Below are 16,255 nucleotides of genomic sequence, written 5' to 3'. Positions count from 1 at the left end.
TTTTAGACCATTTTGTGATTTTCGAAAAAACTTGTTAACATAAAAACACCAAAGTGCTTAGAATTGCTTCAAATCGCATTTGGAGACGTTTTAGACCATTTTGTGATTTTCAAAAAAACTTGGTTACACAAAAATATCAAAATGCTTAAAATCACATTAGAAACCGTTTTAGACCATTTTGAGCATTTCGACAAAAAATTTTCACACAAAACATCAAAGTGTACAGAATAGCTTCAAATCGCATTTGGAGACATTTTAGACCATTTTGTGATTTTCGAAAAAATATGTTAACATAAAAACACCGAAGTGCTTAGAATAGCTTCAAATCGCATTTGGAGACGTTTTAGACCATTTTGTGATTTTCAAAAAAACTTGTTAACATAAAAACATCAAAGTGCTTAGAATAGCTTCAAATCGCATTTGGAGACGTTTTAGACCATTTTGTGATTTTTGAAAAAACTTGTTAACATAAAAACACCAAAGTGCTTAGAATAGCTTCAAATCGCATTTTTAGTCATTTTAGACCATTTTGTGATTTTCGAAAAACCTTGTTAACATAAAAACACCAAAGTGCTTAGAATAGCTTCAAATCGCATTTGGAGACGTTTTAGACCATTTTGTGATTTTCGAAAAAACTTGTTAACATAAAAACACCAAAGTGTACAGAATAGCTTCAAATCGCATTTGGAGACATTTTAGACCATTTTGTGATTTTCGAAAAAACTTGTTAACATAAAAACACCAAAGTGCTTAGAATAGCTTCAAATCGCATTTGGAGACATTTGAGACCATTTTGTGATTTTCGAAAAAACTTGTTAACATAAAAACACCAAAGTGCTTAGAATAGCTTCAAATCGCATTTGGAGACGTTTTAGACCATTTTGTGATTTTCGAAAAAACTTGTTAACATAAAAACACCAAAGTGCTTAGAATAGCTTCAAATCGCATTTGGAGACATTTTAGACCATTTTGTGATTTTCGAAAAAACATGTTAACATAAAAACACCAAAGTGCTTAGAATAGCTTCAAATCGCATTTGGAGACGTTTTAGACCATTTTGGGATTTTCGAAAAAACTTGTTAACATAAAAACACCAAAGTGCTTAGAATAGCTTCAAATCGCATTTGGAGACATTTTAGAGCATTTTGTGATTTTCGAAAAAACTTGTTAACATAAAAACACCAAAGTGCTTAGAATAGCTTCAAATCGCATTTGGAGACGTTTTAGACCATTTTGAGGATTTCGATGAAACTTGGTTACACAAAAACATCAAAGTGCTTAAAATCACATTAGAAACCGTTTTAGACCATTTTGAGCATTTCGACAAAACTTTTCACACAAAACATCAAAGTGTACAGAATAGCTTCAAATCGCATTTGGAGACATTTTAGACTATTTTGTGATTTTCGAAAAAACTTGTTAACATAAAAACACCAAAGTGCTTAGAATAGCTTCAAATCGAATTTGGAGACGTTTTAGACCATTTTGTGATTTTCCAAAAAACTTGTTAACATTTATACACCAAAGTGCTAAGAATAGCTTCAAATCGCATTTGGAGACGTTTTAGACCATTTTGTGAATTTCGAAAAAACTTTTTAACATAAAAATATCAAAGTGTACAGAATAGCTTCAAATCGCATTTGGAGACGTTTTAGACCATTTTGTGATTTTCAAAAAAACTTGGTTACACAAAAACATCAAAGTGCTTAAATTCACATTAGAAACCGTTTTAGACCATTTTGAGCATTTCGATTAAACTTTTCACACAAAAACATAAAAGGACACAAAATAGCTTAATATCGTATTTAAAAACGTTTTAGACCATTTTGTGATTTTCGAAAAAACTTGTTAACATAAAAACACCAAAGTGCTTAGAATAGCTTCAAATCGCATTTGGAGACATTTTAGACCATTTTGTGATTTTCGAAAAAACATGTTAACATAAAAACACCAAAGTGCTTAGAATAGCTTCAAATCGCATTTGGAGACGTTTTAGACCATTTTGTGATTTTCGATAAAACTTGTTAACATAAAAACACCAAAGTGCTTAGAATAGCTTCAAATCGCATTTGGAGACGTTTTAGACCATTTTGTGATTTTCAAAAAAACTTGGTTACACAAAAACATCAAAGTGCTTAAAATCACATTAGAAACCGTTTTAGACCATTTTGAGCATTTCGATAAAACTTTTCACACAAAAACATCAAAGGGCACAAAATAGCTTAATATCGTATTTAAAAACGTTTTAGACCAATTTAAGCATTTCGACAAAAATTTTTCACACAAAAACATCAAAGAGCACAAAATAGCTTAATATCCTTTTTAAAAACGTTTTAGACGATTTTGTGATTTTCGAAAAAAATTGTTAACATAAAAACACCAAAGTGCTTAGAATAGCTTCAAATCGGATTTGGAGACGTTTTAGACCATTTTGAGGATTTCGATGAAACTTGGTTACACAAAAACATCAAAGTGCTTAAAATCACATTAGAAACCGTTTTAGACCATTTTGAGCATTTCGACAAAACTTTTCACATAAAACATCAAAGTGTACAGAATAGCTTCAAATCGCATTTGGAGACATTTTAGACCATTTTGTGATTTTCGAAAAAACTTGTTAACATAAAAACACCAAAGTGCTTAGAATAGCTTCAAATCGCATTTGGAAACGTTTTAGACCATTTTTTGATTTTCGAAAAAACTTGTTAACATAAAAACACCAAAGTGCTTAGAATAGCTTCAAATCACATTTGGAGACGTTTTAGACCATTTTGTGATTTTCGAAAAACCTTGTTAACATAAAAACATCAAAGTGCTTAGAATAGCTTCAAATCGCATTTGGAGACGTTTTAGACCATTTTGTGATTTTCGAAAAAACTTGTTAACATAAAAACACCAAAGTGCTTAGAATAGCTTCAAATCGCATTTGGAGACATTTTAGAGCATTTTGTGATTTTCGAAAAAACTTGTTAACATAAAAACACCAAAGTGCTTAGAATAGCTTCAAATCGCATTTGGAGACGTTTTAGACCATTTTGAGGATTTCGATGAAACTTGGTTACACAAAAACATCAAAGTGCTTAAAATCACATTAGAAACAGTTTTAGACCATTTTGAGCATTTCGATAAAACTTTTCACACAAAAACATCAAAGGGCACAAAAATAGCTTAATATCGTATTTAAAAACGTTTTAGACCAATTTAAGCATTTCGACAAAAATTTTTCACACAAAAACATCAAAGTGCACAAAATAGCTTAATATCGTATTTAAAAACGTTTTAGACCATTTTGTGATTTTCGAAAAAAATTGTTAACATAAAAACACCAAAGTGCTTAGAATAGCTTCAAATCGCATTTGGAGACGTTTTAGACCATTTTGAGGATTTCGATGAAACTTGGTTACACAAAAACATCAAAGTGCTTAAAATCACATTAGAAACCGTTTTAGACCATTTTGAGCATTTCGACAAAACTTTTCACATAAAATCGCATTTGGAGACATTTTAGACCATTTTGTGATTTTCGAAAAAACTTGTTAACATAAAAACACCAAAGTGCTTAGAATAGCTTCAAATCGCATTTGGAAACGTTTTAGACCATTTTGTGATTTTCGAAAAAACTTGTTAACATAAAAACACCAAAGTGCTTAGAATAGCTTCAAATCACATTTGGAGACGTTTTAGACCATTTTCTGATTTTCGAAAAACCTTGTTAACATAAAAACATCAAAGTGCTTAGAATAGCTTCAAATCGCATTTGGAGACGTTTTAGACCATTTTGTGATTTTCGAAAAAACTTGTTAACATAAAAACACCAAAGTGCTTAGAATAGCTTCAAATCGCATTTGGAGACATTTTAGAGCATTTTGTGATTTTCGAAAAAACTTGTTAACATAAAAACACCAAAGTGCTTAGAATAGCTTCAAATCGCATTTGGAGACGTTTTAGACCATTTTGTGATTTTCGAAAAAACATGTTAACATAAAAACACCAAAGTACTTAGAATAGCTTCAAATCGCATTTGGAGACGTTTTAGACCATTTTGTGATTTTCGAAAAAACTTGTTACCATAAAAACATCAAAGTATACAGAATAGCTTCAAATCGCATTTGGAGACGTTTTAGACCATTTTGTGATTTTCAAAAAAACTTGTTAACATAAAAACACCAAAGTGCTAAGAATAGCTTCAAATCGCATTTGGAGACGTTTTAGACCATTTTGTGATTTTCCAAAAAACTTGTTAACATTTATACACCAAAGTGCTAAGAATAGCTTGAAATCTCATTTGGAGACGTTTTAGACCATTTTGTGAATTTCGAAAAAACTTTTTAACATAAAAATATCGAAGTGTACAGAATAGCTTCAAATCGCATTTGGAGACGTTTTAGACCATTTTGTGATTTTCAAAAAAACTTGGTTACACAAAAACATCAAAGTGCTTAAATTCACATTAGAAACCATTTTAGACCATTTTGAGCATTTCGATTAAACTTTTCACACAAAAACATAAAAGGACACAAAATAGCTTAATATCGTATTTAAAAACGTTTTAGACCATTTTGAGCATTTCGACAAAAAATTTTTACACAAAAACATCAAAGAGCACAAAATAGCTTAATATCGTATTTAAAAACGTTTTAGACAATTTTGTGATTTTCGAAAAAACTTGTTAACATAAAAACACCAAAGTGCTTAGAATAGCTCCAAATCGCATTTGGAGACATTTTAGACCATTTTGTGATTTTCGAAAAAACATGTTAACATAAAAACACCAAAGTGCTTAGAATAGCTTCAAATCGCATTTGGAGACGTTTTAGACCATTTTGTGATTTTCGAAAAAACTTGTTAACATAAAAACACCAAAGTGCTTAGAATAGCTTCAAATCGCATTTGGAGACGTTTTAGACCATTTTGAGGATTTCGATGAAACTTGGTTACACAAAAACATCAAAGTGCTTAAAATCACATTAGAAACAGTTTTAGACCATTTTGAGCATTTCGATAAAACTTTTCACACAAAAACATCAAAGGGCACAAAAATAGCTTAATATCGTATTTAAAAACGTTTTAGACCAATTTAAGCATTTCGACAAAAATTTTTCACACAAAAACATCAAAGTGCACAAAATAGCTTAATATCGTATTTAAAAACGTTTTAGACCATTTTGTGATTTTCGAAAAAAATTGTTAACATAAAAACACCAAAGTGCTTAGAATAGCTTCAAATCGCATTTGGAGACGTTTTAGACCATTTTGAGGATTTCGATGAAACTTGGTTACACAAAAACATCAAAGTGCTTAAAATCACATTAGAAACCGTTTTAGACCATTTTGAGCATTTCGACAAAACTTTTCACATAAAATCGCATTTGGAGACATTTTAGACCATTTTGTGATTTTCGAAAAAACTTGTTAACATAAAAACACCAAAGTGCTTAGAATAGCTTCAAATCGCATTTGGAAACGTTTTAGACCATTTTGTGATTTTCGAAAAAACTTGTTAACATAAAAACACCAAAGTGCTTAGAATAGCTTCAAATCACATTTGGAGACGTTTTAGACCATTTTCTGATTTTCGAAAAACCTTGTTAACATAAAAACATCAAAGTGCTTAGAATAGCTTCAAATCGCATTTGGAGACGTTTTAGACCATTTTGTGATTTTCGAAAAAACTTGTTAACATAAAAACACCAAAGTGCTTAGAATAGCTTCAAATCGCATTTGGAGACATTTTAGAGCATTTTGTGATTTTCGAAAAAACTTGTTAACATAAAAACACCAAAGTGCTTAGAATAGCTTCAAATCGCATTTGGAGACGTTTTAGACCATTTTGAGGATTTCGATGAAACTTGGTTACACAAAAACATCAAAGTGCTTAAAATCACATTAGAAACAGTTTTAGACCATTTTGAGCATTTCGATAAAACTTTTCACACAAAAACATCAAAGGGCACAAAAATAGCTTAATATCGTATTTAAAAACGTTTTAGACCAATTTAAGCATTTCGACAAAAATTTTTCACACAAAAACATCAAAGTGCACAAAATAGCTTAATATCGTATTTAAAAACGTTTTAGACCATTTTGTGATTTTCGAAAAAAATTGTTAACATAAAAACACCAAAGTGCTTAGAATAGCTTCAAATCGCATTTGGAGACGTTTTAGACCATTTTGAGGATTTCGATGAAACTTGGTTACACAAAAACATCAAAGTGCTTAAAATCACATTAGAAACCGTTTTAGACCATTTTGAGCATTTCGACAAAACTTTTCACATAAAATCGCATTTGGAGACATTTTAGACCATTTTGTGATTTTCGAAAAAACTTGTTAACATAAAAACACCAAAGTGCTTAGAATAGCTTCAAATCGCATTTGGAGACGTTTTAGACCATTTTGTGATTTTCGAAAAAACTTGTTAACATAAAAACACCAAAGTGCTTAGAATAGCTTCAAATCGCATTTGGAGACGTTTTAGACCATTTTGTGATTTTCGAAAAAACTTGTTAACATAAAAACACCAAAGTGCTTAGAATAGCTTCAAATCGCATTTGGAGACATTTTAGAGCATTTTGTGATTTTCGAAAAAACTTGCTAACATAAAAACACCAAAGTGCTTAGAATAGCTTCAAATCGCATTTGGAGACGTTTTAGACCATTTTGAGGATTTCGATGAAACTTGGTTACACAAAAACATCAAAGTGCTTAAAATCACATTAGAAACCGTTTTAGACCATTTTGAACATTTCGACAAAACTTTTCACACAAAACATCAAAGTGTACAGAATAGCTTCAAATCGCATTTGGAGACATTTTAGACCATTTTGTGATTTTCGAAAAAACTTGTTAACATAAAAACACCAAAGTGCTTAGAATTGCTTCAAATCGCATTTGGAGACGTTTTAGACCATTTTGTGATTTTCAAAAAAACTTGGTTACACAAAAATATCAAAATGCTTAAAATCACATTAGAAACCGTTTTAGACCATTTTGAGCATTTCGACAAAAAATTTTCACACAAAACATCAAAGTGTACAGAATAGCTTCAAATCGCATTTGGAGACATTTTAGACCATTTTGTGATTTTCGAAAAAATATGTTAACATAAAAACACCGAAGTGCTTAGAATAGCTTCAAATCGCATTTGGAGACGTTTTAGACCATTTTGTGATTTTCAAAAAAACTTGTTAACATAAAAACATCAAAGTGCTTAGAATAGCTTCAAATCGCATTTGGAGACGTTTTAGACCATTTTGTGATTTTTGAAAAAACTTGTTAACATAAAAACACCAAAGTGCTTAGAATAGCTTCAAATCGCATTTTTAGTCATTTTAGACCATTTTGTGATTTTCGAAAAACCTTGTTAACATAAAAACACCAAAGTGCTTATAATAGCTTCAAATCGCATTTGGAGACGTTTTAGACCATTTTGTGATTTTCGAAAAAACTTGTTAACATAAAAACACCAAAGTGTACAGAATAGCTTCAAATCGCATTTGGAGACATTTTAGACCATTTTGTGATTTTCGAAAAAACTTGTTAACATAAAAACACCAAAGTGCTTAGAATAGCTTCAAATCGCATTTGGAGACATTTTAGACCATTTTGTGATTTTCGAAAAAACTTGTTAACATAAAAACAACAAAGTGCTTAGAATAGCTTCAAATCGCATTTGGAGACATTTTAGACCATTTTGTGATTTTCGAAATAACTTGTTAACATAAAAACACCAAAGTGCTTAGAATGGCTTCAAATCGCATTTGGAGACGTTTTGGACCATTTTGTGATTTTCAAAAAAACTTGTTAACATAAAAACACCAAAGTGCTTAGAATAGCTTCAAATCGCATTTGGATACGTTTTAGACCATTTTGTGATTTTCGAAATAACTTGTTAACATAAAAACACCAAAGTGCTTAGAATAGCTTCAAAACGCATTTGGAGACGTTTTAGACCATTTTATGATTCACGAAAAAACTTGTTAACATAAAAACACCAAAGTGCTTAGAATAGCTTCAAATCGCATTTTGAGACATTTTAGAGCATTTTGTGATTTTCGAAAAAACTTGTTAACATAAAAACACCAAAGTGCTTAGAATAGCTTCAAATCGCATTTGGAGACGTTTTAGACCATTTTGAGGATTTCGATGAAACTTGGTTACACAAAAACATCAAAGTGCTTAAAATCACATTAGAAACCGTTTTAGACCATTTTGAACATTTCGACAAAACTTTTCACACAAAACATCAAAGTGTACAGAATAGCTTCAAATCGCATTTGGAGACATTTTAGACCATTTTGTGATTTTCGAAAAAACTTGTTAACATAAAAACACCAAAGTGCTTAGAATAGCTTCAAATCGCATTTGGAGACGTTTTAGACCATTTTGTGATTTTCGAAAAAACTTGTTAACATAAAAACACCAAAGTGCTTAGAATAGCTTCAAATCGCATTTGGAGACGTTTTAGACCATTTTGTGATTTTCGAAAAAACTTGTTAACATAAAAACATCAAAGTGCTTAGAATAGCTTCAAATCGCATTTGGAGACGTTTTAGACCATTTTGTGATTTTCGAAAAACTTGTTAACATAAAAACACGAAAGTGCTAAGAATAGCTTCAAATCGCATTTGGAGACGTTTTAGACCATTTTGTGATTTTCCAAAAAACTTGTTAAACATTTATACACCAAAGTGCTAAGAATAGCTTCAAATCGCATTTGGAGACGTTTTAGACCATTTTGTGAATTTCGAAAAAACTTTTTAACATAAAAATATCAAAGTGCTTAGAATGGCTTCAAATCGCATTTGGAGACGTTTTGGACCATTTTGTGATTTTCAAAAAAACTTGTTAACATAAAAACACCAAAGTGCTTAGAATAGCTTCAAATCGCATTTGGATACGTTTTAGACCATTTTGTGATTTTCGAAATAACTTGTTAACATAAAAACACCAAAGTGCTTAGAATAGCTTCAAAACGCATTTGGAGACGTTTTAGACCATTTTATGATTCACGAAAAAACTTGTTAACATAAAAACACCAAAGTGCTTAGAATAGCTTCAAATCGCATTTTGAGACATTTTAGAGCATTTTGTGATTTTCGAAAAAACTTGTTAACATAAAAACACCAAAGTGCTTAGAATAGCTTCAAATCGCATTTGGAGACGTTTTAGACCATTTTGAGGATTTCGATGAAACTTGGTTACACAAAAACATCAAAGTGCTTTAAATCACATTAGAAACCGTTTTAGACCATTTTGAACATTTCGACAAAACTTTTCACACAAAACATCAAAGTGTACAGAATAGCTTCAAATCGCATTTGGAGACATTTTAGACCATTTTGTGATTTTCGAAAAAACTTGTTAACATAAAAACACCAAAGTGCTTAGAATAGCTTCAAATCGCATTTGGAGACGTTTTAGACCATTTTGTGATTTTCGAAAAAACTTGTTAACATAAAAACACCAAAGTGCTTAGAATAGCTTCAAATCGCATTTGGAGACGTTTTAGACCATTTTGTGATTTTCGAAAAAACTTGTTAACATAAAAACATCAAAGTGCTTAGAATAGCTTCAAATCGCATTTGGAGACGTTTTAGACCATTTTGTGATTTTCGAAAAACTTGTTAACATAAAAACACGAAAGTGCTAAGAATAGCTTCAAATCGCATTTGGAGACGTTTTAGACCATTTTGTGATTTTCCAAAAAACTTGTTAAACATTTATACACCAAAGTGCTAAGAATAGCTTCAAATCGCATTTGGAGACGTTTTAGACCATTTTGTGAATTTCGAAAAAACTTTTTAACATAAAAATATCAAAGTGCTAAGAATAGCTTCAAATCGCATTTGGAGACGTTTTGGACCATTTTGTGATTTTCAAAAAAACTTGGTTACACAAAAACATCAAAGTGCTTAAATTCACATTAGAAACCGTTTTAGACCATTTTGAGCATTTCGATTAAACTTTTCACACAAAAACATAAAAGGACACAAAATAGCTTAATATCGTATTTAAAAACGTTTTAGACCATTTTGAGCATTTCGACAAAAATTTTTTACACAAAAACATCAAAGAGCACAAAATAGCTTAATATCGTATTTAAAAACGTTTTAGACCATTTTGTGATTTTCGAAAAAACTTGTTAACATAAAAACACCAAAGTGCTTAGAATAGCTTCAAATCGCATTTGGAGACATTTTAGACCATTTTGTGATTTTCGAAAAAACATGTTAACATAAAAACACCAAAGTGCTTAGAATAGCTTCAAATCGCATTTGGAGACGTTTTAGACCATTTTGTGATTTTCGAAAAAAGTTGGTTACACAAAAACATCAAAGTGCTTAAAATCACATTAGAAACCGTTTTAGACCATTTTGAGCATTTCGATAAAACTTTTCACACAAAAACATCAAAGAGCACAAAATAGCTTAATATCGTATTTAAAAACGTTTTAGACCAATTTAAGCATTTCGACAAAAATTTTTCACACAAAAACACCAAAGAGCACAAAATAGCTTAATATCGTATTTAAAAACGTTTTAGACCATTTTGAGCATTTCGACAAAAATTTTTCACTCTAAACATCAAAGTGTACAGAATAGCTTCAAATCGCATTTGAAAGACATTTTAGACCATTTTGTGATTTTCGAAAAAACTTGTTAACATAAAAACACCAAAGTGCTTAGAAGAGCTTCAAATCGCATTTGGAGACGTTTTAGACCATTTTGTGATTTTCGAAAAAACTTGTTAACATAAAAACACCAAAGTGCTTAGAATAGCTTCAAATCGCATTTGGAGACGTTTTAGACCATTTTGTGATTTTCGAAAAAACTTGTTAACATAAAAACATCAAAGTGTACAGAATAGCTTCAAATCGCATTTGGAGACGTTTTAGACCATTTTGTGATTTCCGAAAAAACTTGTTAACATAAAAACACCAAAGTGCTTAGAATAGCTTCAAATCGCATTTGGAGACGTTTTAGACCATTTTGTGATTTTCGAAAAAACTTGTTAACATAAAAACACCAAAGTGCTTAGAATAGCTTCAAATAGCATTTTTAGATATTTGAGACCATTTTGTGATTTTCGAAAAACCTTGTTAACATAAAAACACCAAAGTGCTTAGAATAGCTTCAAATCGCATTTGGAGACGTTTTAGACCATTTTGTGATTTTCGAAAAAACTTGTTAACATAAAAACACCAAAGTGCTTAGAATAGCTTCAAATAGCATTTTTAGATATTTGAGACCATTTTGTGATTTTCGAAAAACCTTGTTAACATAAAAACACCAAAGTGCTTAGAATAGCTTCAAATCGCATTTGGAGACGTTTTAGACCATTTTGTGATTTTCGAAAAAACTTGTTAACATAAAAACACCAAAGTGCTTAGAATAGCTTCAAATCGCATTTGGAGACGTTTTAGACCATTTTGTGATTTTCGAAAAAACTTGTTAATATAAAAACACCAAAGTGCTTAGAATAGCTTCAAATCGCATTTGGAGACATTTTAGAGCATTTTGTGATTTTCGAAAAAACTTGTTAACATAAAAACACCAAAGTGCTTAGAATAGCTTCAAATAGCATTTTTAGATATTTGAGACCATTTTGTGATTTTCGAAAAACCTTGTTAACATAAAAACACCAAAGTGCTTAGAATAGCTTCAAATCGCATTTGGAGACGTTTTAGACCATTTTGTGATTTTCGAAAAAACTTGTTAACATAAAAACACCAAAGTGCTTAGAAGAGCTTCAAATCGCATTTGGAGACGTTTTAGACCATTTTGTGATTTTCGAAAAAACTTGTTAACATAAAAACATCAAAGTGTACAGAATAGCTTCAAATCGCATTTGGAGACGTTTTAGACCATTTTGTGATTTCCGAAAAAACTTGTTAACATAAAAACACCAAAGTGCTTAGAATAGCTTCAAATCGCATTTGGAGACGTTTTAGACCATTTTGTGATTTTCGAAAAAACTTGTTAACATAAAAACACCAAAGTGCTTAGAATAGCTTCAAATAGCATTTTTAGATATTTGAGACCATTTTGTGATTTTCGAAAAACCTTGTTAACATAAAAACACCAAAGTGCTTAGAATAGCTTCAAATCGCATTTGGAGACGTTTTAGACCATTTTGTGATTTTCGAAAAAACTTGTTAACATAAAAACACCAAAGTGCTTAGAATAGCTTCAAATCGCATTTGGAGACGTTTTAGACCATTTTGTGATTTTCGAAAAAACTTGTTAATATAAAAACACCAAAGTGCTTAGAATAGCTTCAAATCGCATTTGGAGACATTTTAGAGCATTTTGTGATTTTCGAAAAAACTTGTTAACATAAAAACACCAAAGTGCTTAGAATAGCTTCAAATAGCATTTTTAGATATTTGAGACCATTTTGTGATTTTCGAAAAACCTTGTTAACATAAAAACACCAAAGTGCTTAGAATAGCTTCAAATCGCATTTGGAGACGTTTTAGACCATTTTGTGATTTTCGAAAAAACTTGTTAACATAAAAACACCAAAGTGCTTAGAATAGCTTCAAATCGCATTTGGAGACGTTTTAGACCATTTTGTGATTTTCGAAAAAACTTGTTAACATAAAAACATCAAAGTGCTTAGAATAGCTTCAAATCGCATTTGGAGACGTTTTAGACCATTTTGTGATTTTCGAAAAACTTGTTAACATAACAACACGAAAGTGCTAAGAATAGCTTCAAATCGCATTTGGAGACGTTTTAGACCATTTTGTGATTTTCCAAAAAACTTGTTAAACATTTATACACCAAAGTGCTAAGAATAGCTTCAAATCGCATTTGGAGACGTTTTAGACCATTTTGTGAATTTCGAAAAAACTTTTTAACATAAAAATATCAAAGTGCTTAGAATGGCTTCAAATCGCATTTGGAGACGTTTTGGACCATTTTGTGATTTTCAAAAAAACTTGTTAACATAAAAACACCAAAGTGCTTAGAATAGCTTCAAATCGCATTTGGATACGTTTTAGACCATTTTGTGATTTTCGAAATAACTTGTTAACATAAAAACACCAAAGTGCTTAGAATAGCTTCAAAACGCATTTGGAGACGTTTTAGACCATTTTATGATTCACGAAAAAACTTGTTAACATAAAAACACCAAAGTGCTTAGAATAGCTTCAAATCGCATTTTGAGACATTTTAGAGCATTTTGTGATTTTCGAAAAAACTTGTTAACATAAAAACACCAAAGTGCTTAGAATAGCTTCAAATCGCATTTGGAGACGTTTTAGACCATTTTGAGGATTTCGATGAAACTTGGTTACACAAAAACATCAAAGTGCTTAAAATCACATTAGAAACCGTTTTAGACCATTTTGAACATTTCGACAAAACTTTTCACACAAAACATCAAAGTGTACAGAATAGCTTCAAATCGCATTTGGAGACATTTTAGACCATTTTGTGATTTTCGAAAAAACTTGTTAACATAAAAACACCAAAGTGCTTAGAATAGCTTCAAATCGCATTTGGAGACGTTTTAGACCATTTTGTGATTTTCGAAAAAACTTGTTAACATAAAAACACCAAAGTGCTTAGAATAGCTTCAAATCGCATTTGGAGACGTTTTAGACCATTTTGTGATTTTCGAAAAAACTTGTTAACATAAAAACATCAAAGTGCTTAGAATAGCTTCAAATCGCATTTGGAGACGTTTTAGACCATTTTGTGATTTTCGAAAAACTTGTTAACATAAAAACACGAAAGTGCTAAGAATAGCTTCAAATCGCATTTGGAGACGTTTTAGACCATTTTGTGATTTTCCAAAAAACTTGTTAAACATTTATACACCAAAGTGCTAAGAATAGCTTCAAATCGCATTTGGAGACGTTTTAGACCATTTTGTGAATTTCGAAAAAACTTTTTAACATAAAAATATCAAAGTGCTAAGAATAGCTTCAAATCGCATTTGGAGACGTTTTGGACCATTTTGTGATTTTCAAAAAAACTTGGTTACACAAAAACATCAAAGTGCTTAAATTCACATTAGAAACCGTTTTAGACCATTTTGAGCATTTCGATTAAACTTTTCACACAAAAACATAAAAGGACACAAAATAGCTTAATATCGTATTTAAAAACGTTTTAGACCATTTTGAGCATTTCGACAAAAATTTTTTACACAAAAACATCAAAGAGCACAAAATAGCTTAATATCGTATTTAAAAACGTTTTAGACCATTTTGTGATTTTCGAAAAAACTTGTTAACATAAAAACACCAAAGTGCTTAGAATAGCTTCAAATCGCATTTGGAGACATTTTAGACCATTTTGTGATTTTCGAAAAAACATGTTAACATAAAAACACCAAAGTGCTTAGAATAGCTTCAAATCGCATTTGGAGACGTTTTAGACCATTTTGTGATTTTCGAAAAAAGTTGGTTACACAAAAACATCAAAGTGCTTAAAATCACATTAGAAACCGTTTTAGACCATTTTGAGCATTTCGATAAAACTTTTCACACAAAAACATCAAAGGGCACAAAATAGCTTAATATCGTATTTAAAAACGTTTTAGACCAATTTAAGCATTTCGACAAAAATTTTTCACACAAAAACACCAAAGAGCACAAAATAGCTTAATATCGTATTTAAAAACGTTTTAGACCATTTTGAGCATTTCGACAAAAATTTTTCACTCTAAACATCAAAGTGTACAGAATAGCTTCAAATCGCATTTGAAAGACATTTTAGACCATTTTGTGATTTTCGAAAAAACTTGTTAACATAAAAACACCAAAGTGCTTAGAAGAGCTTCAAATCGCATTTGGAGACGTTTTAGACCATTTTGTGATTTTCGAAAAAACTTGTTAACATAAAAACACCAAAGTGCTTAGAATAGCTTCAAATCGCATTTGGAGACGTTTTAGACCATTTTGTGATTTTCGAAAAAACTTGTTAACATAAAAACATCAAAGTGTACAGAATAGCTTCAAATCGCATTTGGAGACGTTTTAGACCATTTTGTGATTTCCGAAAAAACTTGTTAACATAAAAACACCAAAGTGCTTAGAATAGCTTCAAATCGCATTTGGAGACGTTTTAGACCATTTTGTGATTTTCGAAAAAACTTGTTAACATAAAAACACCAAAGTGCTTAGAATAGCTTCAAATAGCATTTTTAGATATTTGAGACCATTTTGTGATTTTCGAAAAACCTTGTTAACATAAAAACACCAAAGTGCTTAGAATAGCTTCAAATCGCATTTGGAGACGTTTTAGACCATTTTGTGATTTTCGAAAAAACTTGTTAACATAAAAACACCAAAGTGCTTAGAATAGCTTCAAATAGCATTTTTAGATATTTGAGACCATTTTGTGATTTTCGAAAAACCTTGTTAACATAAAAACACCAAAGTGCTTAGAATAGCTTCAAATCGCATTTGGAGACGTTTTAGACCATTTTGTGATTTTCGAAAAAACTTGTTAACATAAAAACACCAAAGTGCTTAGAATAGCTTCAAATCGCATTTGGAGACGTTTTAGACCATTTTGTGATTTTCGAAAAAACTTGTTAATATAAAAACACCAAAGTGCTTAGAATAGCTTCAAATCGCATTTGGAGACATTTTAGAGCATTTTGTGATTTTCGAAAAAACTTGTTAACATAAAAACACCAAAGTGCTTAGAATAGCTTCAAATAGCATTTTTAGATATTTGAGACCATTTTGTGATTTTCGAAAAACCTTGTTAACATAAAAACACCAAAGTGCTTAGAATAGCTTCAAATCGCATTTGGAGACGTTTTAGACCATTTTGTGATTTTCGAAAAAACTTGTTAACATAAAAACACCAAAGTGCTTAGAAGAGCTTCAAATCGCATTTGGAGACGTTTTAGACCATTTTGTGATTTTCGAAAAAACTTGTTAACATAAAAACACCAAAGTGCTTAGAATAGCTTCAAATCGCATTTGGAGACGTTTTAGACCATTTTGTGATTTTCGAAAAAACTTGTTAACATAAAAACATCAAAGTGTACAGAATAGCTTCAAATCGCATTTGGAGACGTTTTAGACCATTTTGTGATTTCCGAAAAAACTTGTTAACATAAAAACACCAAAGTGCTTAGAATAGCTTCAAATCGCATTTGGAGACGTTTTAGACCATTTTGTGATTTTCGAAAAAACTTGTTAACATAAAAACACCAAAGTGCTTAGAATAGCTTCAAATAGCATTTTTAGATATTTGAGACCATTTTGTGATTTTCGAAAAA

Source organism: Antedon bifida, chromosome 2 (genome assembly GCF_963402885.1).
Source record: "Antedon bifida chromosome 2, ecAntBifi1.1, whole genome shotgun sequence".
NCBI classification, from domain to species: Eukaryota; Metazoa; Echinodermata; class Crinoidea; order Comatulida; family Antedonidae; genus Antedon; species Antedon bifida.
This window is presented reverse-complemented; position numbering follows the sequence as displayed.